The sequence below is a fragment of the Rhyacophila brunnea genome, unplaced genomic scaffold (genome assembly GCF_057557595.1).
Source record: "Rhyacophila brunnea isolate RB1 unplaced genomic scaffold, BYU_Rbru_1.0 scaffold_4, whole genome shotgun sequence".
Lineage (NCBI taxonomy): Eukaryota > Metazoa > Arthropoda > Insecta > Trichoptera > Rhyacophilidae > Rhyacophila > Rhyacophila brunnea.
The window spans coordinates 35,934,026-35,948,076 of NW_028233068.1; positions in this window are offsets into that span (position 1 = coordinate 35,934,026).

The following is a 14,051-nucleotide window of genomic DNA, read 5'->3' on the forward strand; positions in this document are numbered from 1 at the left end:
TTCTAATGTTTTTAAAATTACGTTTTTTCTATAATAAAAAATCTATTACTTACTCCCAAACCTTATATTATTCACACTTTTCACTAAAAGTTATTTCGGTCTGACTACGATGAGCTGATAAACGAAAACATTCAAATACGGCTTTTAACAAACAGCATCATAATATCCATTTTTCGAATTCATCTTTCATCTACGCAACTCTCAATTATTGTTGTTTATTTATTTTTACTTTTTCACTCTTTGTCTTTAAGACTGGTTGGTTACGTCCGTTAAATTTAAAATGCATTTTAAGAAAAAGATTTTGATAAATTATTAAAAATAATATCTTGAAAGTGTACAAAAAAATAACTGCATACTATCTAAATTATATTATAAATATTTTCATGACCGGTAAAAATGATAGAACTGACGTTGTGACTAAAATTTTAAATTATGGTTGCCTCATTACATAGGTACGTTTCGTATTGTTTTGGTCGAATACTTTTAACGCTTGTGTATAATACATCAATACAGTCACCACTCATAAGCACTTACCCTATGATAAAAGCTTACGTTGAATTCATTCAAGTGCTTATCGATACGAGTACATGCTTGAACAATTTATTGATTAACTATAACGTAATTGAACAATATGAATTGCATATAAATGAAGTTACTATCGGTCCAAATACGTTTAAGTGCACTTTATTTGTATCTATTTATTTTATATAATCCTTTATGTAATATTTGAAGCGGTGAGATAGCTATTGTGGGTTTGTGGATATTAAAAAATATATAAAATTTTACTTATTTTAATCCACTGGTAACCTATACATACATACTCTTAAGGGCGGACATGCCAAGGTCAATAATTATTATACACATGGCGGACATGCTAAGGTCAATAATTATTATAAAGCAATCATTATTCATAGGATGTTTATCACACTTGAATGGTCAAAGACATAGCTTATAATTAGTATCTTTAGAATTATCTTAAAATCTGTTAATCTTGCCCATTTTTTGAATAATAAAATGCCTAATTCTTGTCAAATTTGGGATCACAGAGATTATCAACATAATTTTTTTATCGTAAATACTTCACTAAAATAATGTCTACATAAATTATTATTTTTTTTTTTCGACCATGTCCGATCCTAATAGGATCATATGGGCCTCCACAGAGTAGAGGTTTTGTATTAACAGATTTTTTTTAGGAGAAATGGATGTCAGCCACTTGCTCAACTTATTAGGTCCATACCCTGACTCACACACATATTGAAAAACAATATGTGTACTTGCCAGACCCAGGATTCGAACCTGGGACCCACGACATGATAGTCCAACGTTTATGCCGCGCGGCCACCGTGGGTGTAAACATAAATTATACTAATGGTTTTATAAATGCGTTTAAAAATTAATAAATGTAAAAAATCTTAACACCACTGCACATGCATGTACTGAAATATTACTATATTCTAAAACATTAGAGCGAGGGGTTTAAAAGAATAATATTTATGTAATAAAAATACTTTATGCAGTGATCAAATGTTTAAAATAAATATGAAGGATAATAAGGCTTCAAAGTTATATAAATAGATTATCTACAACGTTTAAGGAATGTCCAGGATCATGCTTTGAAAATGCAATAAAAGCTCCATTTTGACCTACGCTGAGCATGTCCCCCCTTAAGTATAAAGTTAGACGTCAATAATACAATATTTATTTATGAGAGATTTGTGGGTAGTCCAGAATAAGGGTGCCTTTGATTTGATTGTCTTCAGATAATGACTGCGATAATGGACTAAGGAAAGCTAATTGTTTCCCATCTAGCAAGACGATGGTGTGATACGGTATAATTATGAGATCGGTATTAGATATTTGCAATACTTACCTATACATAACATAGAGATGTCATGGCGCTGATTCGAACATGCAACTCATTAATTAATTGTGTGTATCATAACGACGGCACAAACGTCACAAACGCACAGAACCGGAAGATATGGATAGGAATGGGAAAGACTTCCAGCAATATATTATGTATTGCTATCTACTCTGTTACATGTTGGATTGCTGTGAGTCAGTATATTATAATTTATAACTAGGTAAGTACATAATAATATGATATATCTAATTTTGCATTCACTAAAATGTTTTGCAACATAAATTACCTTCAAAAGTTTTCCCGCGAAAATTCTCAATCTCATTAACTCACAATGTAAATTCTCCAAGATATACGAGGTGCTATTTGATGAAATTACGATAAAACTCAACAACAAATATGCCTCTCAAGTTTCCATAATTGATTTTTCATTCGGGAGACGCTCTTCGGAAAATTACACACGTTTTCCTTCAACGAAATTATTTATAGCGATGCTGTGGGAATGAATTTTCCACTTTTACTCAAGGAAAACGATTTACAACAGAAGTCTGTACTGCTGGGATCGAAACCGCAGTTAAAGTGATTGTTTTGGGTACTTCAGAAAGGGTCTTATTCAATAGACAAGCTTTCAAACATTGAAGGTTTTAAAAATGCAATGGTTGTAGGTATATTGTCTAGTATCTGGCTACTTAAAATACAATATTTTAACTTTATTGGTCCAACAGACAAAGTTTTATAATTATTTTATTAAAAATAATCAATTATACCAGTTATATTAATTTACTCCATAATATATAAATTAATGGTACAGTTCGGTTATGAAGCGGTAAACACATTTCGAAAATACCCGATATACTGGATTACTTGTTAGTTTGGGTTAGTTTAGGTTAGGTTTAATTAGGTTAGGTTAGGTTTGGTTAGGTTAATCTAACAAATAATCCAGTATATCGGCTATTTTCAAAATGTGTTTGCCGCTGTATTCCTCATAACCGAACTGTACCAAATTAATTTATTCCGTTTTTTGTGACACTGAAAAACTTTTTCGCCTACTTAACGTACCGACTTGACAATTCGACTACGATGGCAATACATGAATGATTCTACCTATTTTTTTACAAAATAAATACATTTTCTCATTGATGTATTTCAGGTATAAATGTATAAAAAACATGGGTGTCTTTTATATATTTTTCGAGATAATGGTATATGATAACTCAAAAAATTTCAATAACGCGCATTGCATTGTCATTTGCGCGTGTAGTAAAGAGAGGGTAGAAACTTTGGTGGAAGATCGGGAACCACTGTAGAACCGCCAAAATTAGCCAGGAGAGGTGGTGGAATATAGAGAGATTTTTTTTTTTTTAATAATAACAATACCCTTGCTTTTTCGTACAAGGTGGTTGGGTGGGTTAGTTGCATTGATGTGGGGCTAATTAGGTGCCTCCATTTATATCTTTAATTTTCTTTATGGCCAGGATTAAATATTTTGTGTAGTGTTCTTGTGTTGTTCTATTGCTTAGTGCTTCGTGAGGCTTTTGGAGGTCAATTTCGTGATTATGTTGTCTACATCGAGTCCTGAGAGTCCATCGCTCCCTTTCTAGTATAGGGCAGTCATTGATGACATGCCACACAGTTTGAGATGTGTTGCCGTCACATGGACAACAGTCGTCATCCCTCAATTCAAATCTTTTTAGATAAGCTCGCACCGATCCGTGGCCTGTTAGTATCTGTGTGAGTTCGTGTGATATTTTTAAGTTCCTGGTAAGAGTGATGGCACAGTTTATGTTTGGAATAAATTTCTGCGTTATTGATCCTGTGGCGGATGTTGTGTATCTGTGGTTCCATAGCTCTATGGTATCTTCGTTTAGTTTTTGTTTTGCGTAACTCAGAGGGAAGTGTGTATAGGTTAAAGGTCTTTTGTCTGTTGTGGCTTGTTTGGCGTATTTGTCAGCTTCCTCGTTTTCGGCTATCCCTGTGTGACTTCTTATCCAGAAGAATCTGGGGTTTGTTCCTATCATTCGAAGCTGTGTTGACAGTGTTAAAATGTCTCTTACAAGTGGGTGTGTCGATGATGGGTTTTGGAGAGCTACCAGACTGGATTGGCTATCTGAGAATATGTTTACATAGTCGTGTCTGTGGAACTTTAATCTTTTGAGTGTCCACTCGAGAGATTCTCTGATAGCAAATATTTCTGCTTGGAAAACAGTGCAGTAGCTTTCGAGCTTAAATTTTCGGGGTGTTATTAATGTTCCATTTTCGTAGGCTACAAAAGCTGCCCCTACTTTGTTATCGATTAGACTGCCATCTGTGTAGATCTCCAATCCTGTGATGTGGTATTTTGTTTTAGTGTCTTCGTCAACTGTTCCTATGTGTTCTATATTTTCTAGATGTCTGTTACCAGGATGTGGAAGTTGTGTGTAGTGTATTTTGTTTTCGTATGTTCTGTCTGTAGGTAAGTGTCGGGGAAGTATGTGGCTTGTTTTAACTTGGTATATTCCTGTAAGTTCTTGTATTTTTATATCTATTGGCGCTATTCCTGCCAGGGCTTGTGCTGACGTTAGCGATATTGTGCGATATCCCTTGCAAATTGATATTGCGAAAGGTCTTTGCGCGGAATTCAGTCTTTTTTGGATCGACTTTCTGTGAGTTGCTTTATTCCAGACCGATGCCGCGTAAGTTAAGGTTGGCTCCACAGCTCCATGATATATGATTTTTAAAACTTCAGGAGACGCCCCCCAAGTGGCTCTTGCTGTTTTTAAAAAGAATTTTCCCATTTGAGCTGCTTTCTTACATATGTAGTCGACGTGTTTCGCCCAATTTATGTGCCTGTCTAGTATTATGCCAAGAATTTTAAAGGAATCGACCAACTCTTTCGGTTTTCCTTTCCACTGGATTTCTGGTGTTCGTATTTTCCTTTTGTTGATAAACATTATATTTGTCTTAATATCTGAGAAGGTTAGTTTTACGTCTTCACCCCATGAGTTTACTTTTTGAAGCACGCTATTGGTTTTTAATTCCAGTTCGTCGGTGTCTTTTGCTGCTATCAATATTAACACATCGTCAGCAAAGGCTTGTATGTGTGTATTGTGGGGTAAGAGTATTATTAATAGACTGTCTAAGGCGATATTCCATAGTGTTGGGCCACAAGTTGAGCCTTGGATGCAACCTTGGGTTTGGTCTTGTTTTATTTCTTCGTCTGCATACTTTAGTTTTACTTCCCTATCTTGTAGATAACTGCAAAACAGTTTGTACAAGTTAGGCGGTGTTGACTTGATTGCAAGGGCGTTTTTTATGTGTGGCCACCATGCGTTATCAAATGCACCTTGAATGTCTAGGGAAATTGCTATGAGTGATTCTTTCAATTCGAGATGCGTTGAGATTATGTGTACGGCTTTGTTTAGTGCGTGTTCTGTTGATGTTTGAGGGGTAAAGCCAAACTGTTTAGTGCTCAATTTGTTGTTTTTTGTAAGATGCCAGTGCACTCTCTGAATTGCTAGTTTTTCTAGCACTTTTCCGAAAACGGGAAGGAGGCCGATAGGCCTGTACGATTTTGTGTCCATAGCATCTTTCCCAGGCTTAGGAACGGCCTTAATGATCGCTATTTTCCAGGACTTCGGGAAGTGAACGAGTGTCAGACATTTATTGTATAGTAGTAGAATTTCTTCAGGGAAGTTTTTTGCGAAATTTTGGCAGATATCTAATGTGAGGTTGTCGTGTCCAGGTGCCTTTTTTGGAGTCATATTCTGTAAGGCGGATAGGATCTCAGTAAGTGTGAATTGGATATCATCCTCTCCGCCCGGAATATGGTTTTCTGATGTGTGTCTGATGTAGTGTTGAATCGGTGTATCTGTTGTTGGATCATCGTATGGAAAGAATTTTTCCATTAGGGCTTTTGCAGAGTCTTTTGCGGATGAGTGCTTTACTCCCTCTGTAGTAAGTGTCGATTGAATATTGCTGGCATTAGTTTTTTTTGTTATTTTGTATAGCGAAGACCATGCTGTCATTGGCGTCTGAGATTCATAAAATAATTTAGCGCTTTTAATTTTTGCTTCCTCAATGGCTATTTTGTATGCTTCTCTTTTGTCGATATAGTCAGTGAGCTTTTGTGGTCGCATGATGTCACTTGAGTTCTGTAATTTCCGTTTTGATCTGAGAGTTATTCTTTTCATTTTTGTTAATTCAGCGTTCCACCAGATTGGATTTTTCCTGATATCATGTTGCGTTTTTTGTGGGAGTATTTTATGGCATGCGATAGAGATTGCCGAGGTGACCGTTTTCACTGCAGTGTCGAGTTCAGGAGTTGTATGTATGTTTTCAAGGAACTGCTTATCTATGTTAAGCTCGGCCATGTTTTCCCTTGTCAATTCATTTATTTTTCTCCAGTCGGTTTTTTCATTTGTTATAAAAATGCGTGTTGAGTCGGTCATGGGTGAGAGTACGCTAATTGTATTGTTCCAAGTAAAGGTGATTGGGTTGTGGTCTGAGATGGGGTTGTGTTGGTCTTCTACTGTCCAGTTAGCAATTTTGTGTGTTGTGTTTGGTGAAGAGATAGTCACAAAACAGGGGAAAAACTATGCCCTGCACAAGAAGCATATTTAAAAAAGTCTCTCAACTCAATTGATTATGGCTGCTAAAATAAAATTAGTACACGCCAATATCGGTCATAGCCAGATAGCAACAGTCGACCAATGGACATCAGACCAAAAGAAAAATCAAACTTCTAGGAATAAGGCAGTCAAAAATATTATTTTTCTTCAACAAAATCTTCAGCGATGCCGCTCAGCAATGGATCACATAATAGCTCAGGCCAAATACTATGATATATTACTTCTTCAAGAGCCTTACGTCGGAAATACGGGCAGAGTAACATCTCCCCATAATCTAACAATATATCAGGCCGACGGAACATCGGAAAACCCCTGCAAAGCCGTAATAATCGTCTCCAATCCTAACCTCCGCCTCCTTTGGAGAAGCGACATATCTGACCAGTGCAATGCATTTGCAACCTTGAAATCTGGAACCTTGCAGCTAACGATTGGATCAATTTATATACCACCACCATCCTCAACATTGGTAACACTCCAAAAAATTGAAAAATTAGGAAAAGATAAAGGCGAATATATAATAGGAGGAGATTTCAATGCAAAAAACAGCTGGTGGGGGAGCCCGAAAAATGACAAAAGAGGCGATGAGGTCATCAGTTGCCTAGCCAGCATTGGGTGGCACGTATGTAATGAAGGATCAGTTCCAACTTACAGCACCTGGCGGAACGGGAAACATTTAAAATCTCATATCGATATCACTATAGAGAGATTAAAATTCATATTACAACAAACAACTTAAAAATAATTATCTAAAACCAAAATTATAATCAGAACTAATTTAAATTAGTTATAGCTATGAGACATATAAGGTTTATAACACTATAGTATACCTACAGGCAAAAATGTATTTTTTTTATTTATATAATGGATTTCCAATAAGTATGTTAAACCTACTCACTTATTTTTATATTGCCTATTCATCATTCATACTTCATGAAGTTATATAAATCGTCAACTAGTTTCTGCCGTGTTGTAAGGAAAAGTGATTTCTTTGAATTGCTATCTGTTATTACAAATGTGTGTGGATTTTTCTCTCTTCAGTAGTCATTGCCATAATATATCATTCTATGCTTCATGGATTTCTATTTTGACACTTTACCAACATCATATAATATATTGTAATTCAATCTTCAAACATGTTTAAATGAAAACTCACAGTGCACTTTTATTATAGTTTAGTGAAGTTGTACAATAAAGTATCGTTATTAAAATATAATATTTCCTTTTAAAGTGAAAACTTACCTTGAACTGAAAGTTTTTAAAGGTTTAATTAAAATGTCTTTTATACGCTCCAGCTTTTCTCGCAAAAGCGCCATAAAGTAAAAATACTTGGCGTCACGGCGTTCTGTATCGACACACTCGCAGTGAGTTTTCTTTCCCGCCGGGAAAAGTGAGAGTTTCCACTGATCGAAGCCTTGGAGCGATAGAGCTCCGCGACTCGTGGAAAACGCCAAATTAGATAAGGGTACACTGACTCTTCAACCGCCAATAGGAATTTCATTTTAAACTTGCTTCACTGTAACTAAACACTGAATCGGAAAAATCAATAGAGTTGATATCGTACTTCGGTCTTAAAGACAAAACTAATCACGTTGCCACTCTATATTATTTTTTTCATTTCAAACCAGTTTCTTATGAAGTATAGAATGGGCTATATGAACGGATATGTAACATTGTGGTAACTAACTAAATACAATAAAACATCTTAAAGATACCTATATAGTCTTAATAGTTCTACTCTTTTTAATATTTTAATCTCTTTAATATTAATTCTTTGTCATTCAGTTTTAATGCTACCTATAAAGCATTTAAAATGGAAGTTATGAGAAATCACGTTTTTACATGAAATTGGGGTATGAGTAGTCGATTGATAACCATAAATTATTTGCATAGGAATAAAGATTTTGTGGAGGCATTGATTTAAAAGCGGTATGTCGATCACATACACTGATTAAACTGAAGAGTTAACCAATATAACATGCGTGTCATCTGCATATTGTTACACGACTCTAACAATTTATTATATATTCATGTAGCTACCATTCGTATCTGATTCGATGTTGATAATAAAAGTTAATTAATTATGTTGTCACTTTGTACTATTTTTGATAGAACAGTTTCGTTTTAAGTATCATCATTAGCTAGGGTCAGTCCACTACTAGATAAAGATCTCCTCTAGCTTCTCTCACTCTTCTCGGTCTCCAGTTTTTCTCTACCACGTACCTACATTTGCCTAGATTGATGAGTTTGTCAATCCAGCTGCTTTTAATGCGTACCTACCTATAATCGTTTAGTGCCCCCTTGGTACCACTATATGAGTACATTTTTCCATCGGTTAATACTCACGAGCGACAATATAACCTATTTCCATCTCATCAGAATTTCAAATGAAATAAATTGCGTTTTTTTTATTATGATACATCCATACCTATATATATAATTATTAACAAGAAAAATAAGCAAACAACTTTGAAATGTCTCCACCAGATTCATTCTCTATACACTATTACGATTAGAAGTTTATTTTGTAATGAAATACACACCTACATTGACTTGAACTCTTAAATTTATATGAAGATTATATCCTGAATATTATAAATTTGAATAAAACTGTCATACATATTATAATGTAGTAAGTACGTAGGCAAATGAAGACCTAGTCGAAAGTGTACAAAATGGAGGGGTAGTGATGAGACGGATTTAAGAACCTTGTGTATCCTAAACTGGAGAGAAGCTGCTTTGGATAGACCTGAATGGAGGCAGATGCTGGAGGAGGCCAAGACCCACATATGGTTGTAGTGTCGCGAAGAAAACGAAGAAACGTATTGAAAAAGCGACTAATACTTAATGAATATGATAATAAATTATTACTTATCGATACTTAAACAAAATTAATGACAAAGAATTCCAATTTCAAATGGTTTTAAATATTTTTAACAGTTCAGAATTGTCAAGCTTTGCTGTGTTATTTTTCTTTTTTTGTGTATTATCATAAATAATGAAATGAAAATTTTCAAGATGTCATTATAATTCTGAAGGGCGCCCTTACCAATGTTATTTTTTATGTATTTGAAGTTAAATATAACGCAAAGAAACATCAATCAAAGCAAAAGATAAGCAAGAAAAAAATGCCTGTCATTGCGAACCGTTCGACTTTTTTCCTCGTGCGAATTTCGCAATTTAAGGTCACGATATCAACCTAACGCGAATTTCGACCGATCTAAGGTCGCGATATCGACTTCCTCCACCTCAAAAAGATGAGTCGCCTCACTTTGGACGTCGACCAAATGGGTGACATGACCTTGCAAACCTGCAGACAATTTAGATTTATGGGTCTGCCACAGAGACTTTCAATATATAAATTATTCAGAAAGCACCCAAAAATTAGATGATAAATGAATGGCTTTAGATGTATAGTATGATAGGTATGTATAGGTTCAATTACATTTATCTACAGCCTCAGAAATATACTTATAATCCTTGAAAAAACATGAACTAAATGGAACTGGAGTCCACATCCAATGGTGGTTTTAGTCCTCTAAGGCGCTGACATATTTGGAGCACATTTTACTTATGTTAGTTACTTGTTTCATAAATCGCCATTAGGTATTAAAAATAATATGGACAACAATAATTTATAGTAACCAATGTTTGCCTGATTTTTTTAAATATTCTTGATTGACTTTTTTACACTCAGATTGTGAAAAATACGCAAAGTTATACGATTCCAGTACGTTATATGGAGCGACCGGCTCGCCTGCGTCGGGGACAACCACTACTGCCCACATCCATCATCAATCTGGATGGCGTATTACCAAACTCTACTCATGAAATGGCTAGATAGCGGAGATGTCGCGGCTACATCGATGTAGCTTTTGGCGACCTCATTTCAACATCTCACTTATAAAGTGTTTAGCGAGGCCTTACGTATACGACATCAGGAAGTGTTGCTACAGTCTTTAGCAAGGAGACCTCCCATTTAGAATATAAATCCAAATTTTATACGTGTATGACACAATAATAATGGTCTCACACATAAGAAACTAGTATTGTGTAATTTTACTCATAAATAAAGCATATCAGCCCCCACAGCGTTGGTATTATATTTTTATAAACTGTTGTAAGAATAATTACGAGATAAAAAAAACTTTTTATATACAACGTTTTTAAATTTTCTGTTGGATTATTATGCTAAATATGCTCAAACTTGTACTTGATATGAAGTAAATAAAAAACAAACAAACATACAAATATAGAATACTGAAATGTCATTTTGACATTTCATATTGATTTCCATAGTAACGCACGTATATATTAATAATTTAGTTGCTAGGACCCACTTAGCAACCAATAATAGTGAGTAGTAAATATTACTTTTAACCATAGACTATAGATACATCCTTTTAACGATTTTTTTCCGAAATATACAAAACAGAATTAACTGACAATGAATTCAATTCAGCTTAAAGATGGCTGAAAGTATTAAAAGAATGCATTGGCATCGTGTTCTGATATTATATTCTAAAAGTTTCACATGTCTAGCCAGTCGGGAAGTTAGTTTAAAATCTATTGCAAGATTTGTACTGGACAAACAACCACCGGACAAACAAGAATACGAGTTGTAAAAATAGTTATCGGCTGTGTGCCTAATCCAGTAAACCCTTGCCCCAAATCAAACATATTATATACATGCATTAAAAGTAACAATATTTTGATTACACACGATTACATACACACGATTCGAATCCGCAACAACGGCTTCAGAGGCGGCCGCTTTAACACTGCTCCGCCGTGCTAATTGAAATAAATAAATTGAAATAATAAAACAATTTGATAAATTATGTTTTGAAATGTGAGATAGATAATAATAATTGGTAATATAAACTAGGTACATGATAACATTGATAACATAATGAATTGCCACTTATATTCATAATTTATTTATACTAATGTTCTAAGCCTAAGGTATGTAGAGTATTGTCATGTAGAATATGTATATTCTGTACGTATCTTGAATTGTGATTTATTTCTATACAGGAAATTCATAAGGAGGCTTTTTGTTCTGGAGCTTTATGAAAAGCTCGTTTCTTAGAAGAATATGCTTTCGCATATAGCTTCTCGGATATTGTGACAATGTTGGGACAATACAGCGGCGGCGGGAGAAGTTATCATTAAAAAACATTAACGTTGACATAAGACTAGAATATCAGGGTCGTATTATGCTTACATAATAATATAATAACACTCAAGTAATATGTTAACGCATTTATGGCTCGATTCTACGATTACCGTTTTACATAAGAATGCCGGTTGTTCTCAAAATAAGTCACCTCCGTATGTAATAGGTATATAAAATTAAATTAAATAAATGCGTGTCTAGTAAAATGTAACACAATTATTTAACCAATGAAGTTATAATATCATTTCTTAAAATCAGTTAAAGTCGAACGGTTTTAACCAGTACCGAAACACAGTCTAATCTATATAGGTCATGGCCCCCACATCCTGAAGCGAGCCCTTAGGCCAGGATCAATGTCGGTTTCCCCTATCTATCACTAGGGTTAAAAAAGACGCTCTACAGAAACGTTTCCCAAATGGTATTCCAGGTAAAATTAAGGGTATTCAGTGTATCTTTAACGATTTTTTGTATTTTTTAATAAATTCATTTGTGTTATGAAGTTTTCGAATATCAACACACAATATTCATAATATGCACCACACAATCACATATTTTAAAATGGTAATATTCTTAAAGTATAATAGCGCCCCCCCCCCCTTGTGAGGCCCATGATATAGGTACATATATTTTTGTGTAGTACCTATATTGAGATATCGTTAAAAGTGGACAATCGAATGCAATCAGAGGCTGGAATTTGAATTAGGATTTTCCGTTTGCAACTCGAAAAAGGATGTTTCAATTAAATTTGTGTTTTTTCGTAAACGGTTATTTGTTTTTTGCGAGAAACAGAGACAAATCAGAACATAAAATCAACCACGCAACGTCCTAAAACCGTAAGTTGTGAGTTCAAATCCCGCGTCTGATAAATTTACGTATTAGCATTTTCAGTGAATGTTCGCAGTGACGTCCCTATTTATGGCTAAAGCCGTATGTTGTAGCTTAACCACTGGGGAATGCCAAAAGAAATGGCGTATTTCAAAAAAACACTACCTTATTCTTAGGTCAATAATTATTATAAAGCAATCATTATTCATAGTATGTTTATCACACTTGAATGGTCAAAGACATAGCTTATAATTAATATCTTTAGAATTATCTTCAAATGTGTTAATCTTGCCCATTTTTTGAATTATAAAATGCCTAATTCTTGTCAAATTTGGGATCACAGAGATCATCAATATAATTTTTATCGTAAATATTTCACTATAATAATGTCGATATAAATTATACTGATGGTTTTATAAATGCGTTTAAAAATTAATATTAATGTAAAAAATCTTAACACCACTGCACATTTATGTACTGAAATATGACTATATTCTAAAACATTAGAGCGAGAGGTTTAAAAGAATACTATTTTATGTTATAAAAATACGTTATGCAGTCATCAAATGTTTAAAATCAATATAAAGGATAATAAGGCTTCAAAATTATACAAATAGATTATCTACAACGTTTAAGGAATGTCCAGGATCATGCTTTTAAAATAGAATAAAAGCTCCATTTTGACCCACGCTGAGCACGTCCGCCCTTAAGCAGACTTAAAATGCCGTCCCCTTTCATTATCAATTTCAAATCCTATGCTCGCTGGAATAGTCTTAAAAAAATTACTTACACATCTACTGACGATTAGATTATTAGACAATTAGACGGTTAGAGCAATTCCACGAAACATACTTTCAAACAGCGGTGGTTTGGGTACGTCTGAGACACTGACACGTTTGGAGGCCCACTAATAAAAAGTTTGCTTATTATGATACAACAATAGTTTGGTTTGCCATGACCTGCATATTATCCTCACGGGACGTCGATATGTGCTACTATTATGACATTAAGTTAGGCGACTCGCTTACAACAGTTCCTCATACAAAATATCTGTTAAGATAAAATCCAGTAATTAACTGCATCGTTGAGGAGGTATTGTGTTTTCTGTAGTGAGAAAAAGAATCCAGTCGCATGACTTCACGGCCTCCTTCTTTTAATGCTACCGGTGATCACCCTCCTCTTCCGGCTCCTCGAATCTTTTCTGGCAATATGGTCGAACACTTCATGTGCAGAAATTAAAGACGTCATAATAATAAATGTTATGTTCACTCTTTATAATTATAATTAATCCAGCGGAAAATGTTTATTCCTCCTGCGGCACTGTCGCGCAATAATTTCGCGCGGCTTTCATTCTTCATTCGACTGGCTGGAGTGAATGATGGAAAAGATGTGGAGAGGGGCGCAAGACGGAGGATGTCAACACGACGATAACGCCCCGACAAAGCCTGGCTAAGGAAACTTTCCAAATAAACTAAGCCCCCCTAATTATGTTCGCCTTTCATTCAGGAACTTGCTGGTGACGTTTCTATATCGGGCAAATAAAAGTGGATTGGACTCCATCAATGACAGAGATTTCATC